General features: G+C 33.6%; 1 pseudogene; it reads left to right on the forward strand.

Moving 5' to 3' along the window:
• Positions 1–1,772: 1,772 nt before the first annotated feature.
• LOC101708173 (GPI ethanolamine phosphate transferase, stabilizing subunit pseudogene) lies at positions 1,773–2,460 on the forward strand (annotated as a pseudogene).
• The last annotated feature ends 2,514 nt before the right edge of the window (positions 2,461–4,974 follow it).

Below are 4,974 nucleotides of genomic sequence, written 5' to 3' on the forward strand. Positions count from 1 at the left end.
CCAAGATCCATCATGTACAGGTACAAGCACCCAATGATAAACGTAAATGTATTGTATACCTAAAATGTACCAATAAAAGAACTAAAAAAAAAAAAAAAAGAAAAGCCAAAAAAAAAAAAAGAGAGAGAGAGGGGGGAGAAAAGGAAGGGATAAAGGATGAAAAGAAGGAAGTGGGATGTGTTACATACATGAACCAACTCCACACAAGGAATGTAAACATTAGGCACTGCAAACATGTACAAAAAAGAAGGGAAGGGGATCAGGGATGAGTGGAGGAGGAGGGAGGGAAGGGAAAGGGGATTTTAAAAAGTTATCAAGATATGATATATACAACTACCAACTTCCTACAAGGAATATAACATTGTGTGCCACACACATGTACTAATAAACTGAAAAAGGGAAATAAGTTTGGGTATATAAAAATATGGATAATTCAGTTTTCTAACAAAAAAGTATAACATGTATTTAAAAGTAACACACAGAAAAATATAATTTTCACTGTATGAAGTTGATTTAAATGGATTAAACTTAGAAATGTGTTACTAACTTTAAAAATCTGTTTTGAAATTATGCTTGTACAAAACAACAAAGTTGAATACTGAAAGCAGTCAGTAGTTTAACTCAGCTTTGGAAACTGATGATTGATTCACTCTGAATGATAGGTATCAATCTTCAGAGTAACAAACTTGATTCTAAAATATTCTCATTCCTATAAACAAAAGATCCATATCATATATATTTATATCATTTTACTTCATGAATACTGAATATGGAAGGAACAGCTGCTTGCTATTACTGAACTAAGAAATTCTGGTTGGCTGAAACTAATGATTTATCCTAGCTGGTTTGAAACACAGAGCAGAATTTCATAACTACTGTAAACTTCAGTTAGGAAGAAATGTATTCAATTTTCAAAGTAAAGCATGAACTTTCCAGGATTCAAGTACCTATATCAAATACAGAAGTAATACACAGTATCTATGGGAAATTTGCACAGTACAGACTTATGAAAACACATGAATATGTAAATAGTATTATTGATCAGATATGATGCTAATTATTAGTGATCAGATGTGATGGTAATTTACACAATCAACCATTCAATGATCATACACAAATTGCTCTGATAAAATGAGATAATACATGTAAAACACTTAGAAAACGTAAGAAATACATGGTAGGAACACATGGTGGGAAAAAAAGGTGAGTCATTTCAGATATAATTAGTTTAATTTCTGTGTGTGTGTGTGTGTCTGTGCATGTGTGTAGTGCTGGGACCAAACCCAAGGCTTTGCTTGTGCTAGGTGAGTGCTCTACTCTGAGTTATATCCCCAGCCTTAATGCTGTTTATTTCCAACCTTCCACAGATTTTCATTAGAAATTCTTTTCTTTCCCCTCTGAACTAAGAGACTTCGATGCGATGAAGGCAATAGAGCTAAACATTAAAAGACAAAATATGCAAGAGTTTACCTACCATCTGTGTGCCAAATTCATCCTTTCAACGGGTGGTATGGCATAATATACAGATACACTACGTTTTATCGTAAAATTTGCAGAGTTTAGAAGAAAAAAAACTATTGCTACAAAGTATCTAAATCTTCCCCCATAGTCATCAAATAGTTTGATAGTTTGAAACTAACGCAAAACTATAGTCAAATTAAACGGTTAAGATTAAATACACAGCAAAGGCCAAGGCCTCCCGTTGCACCTGATGGTGGGAGGCAGTAGCCCCTCCTTCTCTTCCACGGGCGGGAAGAGTTAGCCACAAAAACACCATGAAAGATACTGATATCAAGACAGTACTATATGCTCATTTTCTATGCATATTTTCAGTTATTATAAGTGTCCTTATTCCATCATTCTTCGTGGAGGATTTTTCCATATTGGAGACACACTTGACGTGGTTGTGCTTCTGTTCTCTTTTTGTAACTTCAATCAATCTTGTATTATATTTAGTACCAAACCCAAATGCATCCTCTAAAAGAAGTTCATTATCACATAAGGTAACCAGATTTTTGAAATGCTGTGTCTACTTTCTTGTGTCTTATTTCTCCTTTCATGTGATTTTTGTTTTATATGGAGCACCACTAACTGAGTTGGTGTTGGAAACATTTTTATTTGCAGTTATTTTGTCTACTTTTACTACTGTACCTTGTTTATGTTTGGTAGGACCAAACCTCAAAGCATGGCTAAGAGTTTTCAGTAAAAATGGAGTTACATCCATTTGGGAGAACAGTCTCCAGATCACTACAATTTCTAGTTTTGTAGGAGCATGTATTCCATTAGATTGGGAAAGACCATGGCAGGTATGGCCCATCTCCTGTACACTTGGAGCAACCTTTGGCTATGTGGCTGGCCTTGTTATTTCACCACTCTGGATATACTGGAATAGAAAGCAACTTACATACAAGAACAATTAACTGGAGCAAAGGGAGAAGATATTTCTTTGTGCAGATTCTGAAAGGGCTGTGGAGAAATGTATATGGTCAGAGCCAAGCAGTTCCATTTACAGCACTGTTTTTTTTTTTTTATTGTAGTTTCAACATGATGTGATTGTAGCTTCTTAAACTATGAAAACCCTGAGAGATTGTACCTTCTAGTTGAAATAAAGTATTTATAATAGAAAAAAAAGATTAAATACACAAAACAAAATATAAACTTTGAAAGTGTCAGTTCAAGTGACACACTCTAGGAAGTAATAAAGTAAGCAATTAAGTGTTCCAGGCTACCTATACACTTTTTATGGAGATCATATTAAAGAATATTTTGGAAAAAATACTGGTGAATTAATACATGTTCTTGTGCACAGATGTTACATCAGAAATTATTAGCAGAAGATCATATATACACTAAAAGAAACATTTAGAAAACTTGAGAATGTACAAGGTTGGAAGGGCAACATCCCTACAAATAACACAAAGGGAAAGTTTTGCTTCATTAATACCTTACCTGAGTTGTAGGAAATGTAAAAACTTTTGAGACTATTTCATTCATGGATATATGGCTTAATTTGATCATCATCATGCAAATATTGCACACAGTACTTGAGATTCTATTTAGGAAGCGCAGTACATAATATGCTAAGACAGTAGTCATGAGAGTTTTAAATTTTAGAAAAAGTTCAAAACCATATTTTAAGGACAGATATTAGATCATTACATACCTATTCTTACTGTTTTATAAAAGAAAAACTATTTTAAGAATAAAAATGTGAGAATCTTAAAACAAAAATACACTTTCCCAATATAAACACAGCAATTTTACACTCCATCTCCCATGCTCCCACAAACATGTAACTTTTCCCTTTTTTATTTTTTCCTTCTTCCATTTCAATGAAAACTGAATAAAAGTTTTATCATATTTCAACCAATCATTAGTCTGTAATCCCTAAGCTATCTTCCATTTATACTTTAGGACAGTTTAATAGCCATGGTAAAATCATAGTTTCTTTGGATTGCAGAATCTGAGTTTACATATACTAATATTGTGGCATGGATAATACAAAGTACAATGAATTAGGAGTTAGGAGAACTGGTTTCCAGTTCTAGCTCTGCTATTAATTGAAGTATGTAACTTTGTAAAGGTATTTTAATCTCCTTGATTTCAGACTCATTTGTAAAATAAAATCTAGGACTTACGTAGGCTTTGTAAATAAAAATCTATGACTACAATAACATGTTATTCTTTACGTAAAAACCTATTTATTAAGAAAGCTGTTAAAAGGCCTATTCCAAAAATCTGAAAAAATGAGTTTCTTTAAAAAAGTTAAATAGCAACTCAGATATCCAGTATCAAAATTTTTAATAAATTTAATATATATGCATTAAAATGAATTCCTTCTAACATTCCAATTCCCTACCTTTTATCAGGAAATAACTATGAGAAATGAGGGCTATCACCATTCAATTACCACTGAGACATGTCATCAAAGCCTATCAAGCCTCTATGGAAATATTGTTGGGATGGGGTGTTTTTTTCCTTCATGTTTGAAACATTTCTTTTCACAAGGATTGTACCTTTGTGTCCTGGCTTTGATTCTTGAATTCCTCCTGTGTTTAAAAGAAAACACTTTGTCTTTTATTTTTCATCTCTTGTCAGCTCCTGACATTGTGATTTAAAGCACGGTTTCCATAAATTCTAAGCTGTTATGAAAGACTTATGGCTTGATTTTACATGGGATGTGTCCTACATCATTTTGCTTACTACTTAACCACTGAGACATTATGAAGTCTTAACCAGCCTATTATCAGTCTGTTCACTATCAGGAAAACTCTGTCACTGGCTTCCGTCACACCTTGTATCTGATTAACGCACCACAGGGTAACAGAGAACTACGTAGATCTGCTTTGTGTTCTAACATCACTGATGGAAAACAGATTTTCCTTTCTCCTTTAATGTGTCAGACCTCTAATTGAGACTGTAACATGGTTTATTTAATATAATTTTCATACTAAATTAAAATAGGTCTAGATTAATTCAGCTGCTAATTAAGATTAAGGCCATAGCTGCTAAAAAAGCTTTTAATAGGGCTGGGGATTTAGCTCAGAGGTTTCAGTGCCTGCTTTGCAAGCACAAGGTTCCGAGTTTGATCCCCAGTACAAAAAAAACCAAACAAAAATCAATCAATAAAAAAGTGTTTTATATCTTGGAAAATATTTCTTCCAGTGATGTGTACATCATCGCACACACATAATAATGTTGTTGGTTTTTATGCACATACTATGTTTCTCAACAGAGCAGCCCCAAGTGCTGACCGTTAGTCTTGACCATGGCGTATTCTAACCAGACCTCTAGTGCACTTTCCTCTTTGGCAATCTCTGCTTAAAGCACCCAGGAAGCCAACCTGTGCAGTATCATTTCAAACATGCCAAAGCGGTTCCCAAAGTAAAGAGAGAACTAAATAAAATTTATTTAAGTAAAAAAAAAATCATGATTTTTCACTTTCATACTATTCTTGCTCATGTCCAAGCATTG

This window comes from Heterocephalus glaber, unplaced genomic scaffold, assembly GCF_053883595.1.
Source record: "Heterocephalus glaber isolate CG9 unplaced genomic scaffold, H.glaber_assembly_v1.0 deba00000738, whole genome shotgun sequence".
In the NCBI taxonomy this organism is placed as follows: domain Eukaryota; kingdom Metazoa; phylum Chordata; class Mammalia; order Rodentia; family Bathyergidae; genus Heterocephalus; species Heterocephalus glaber.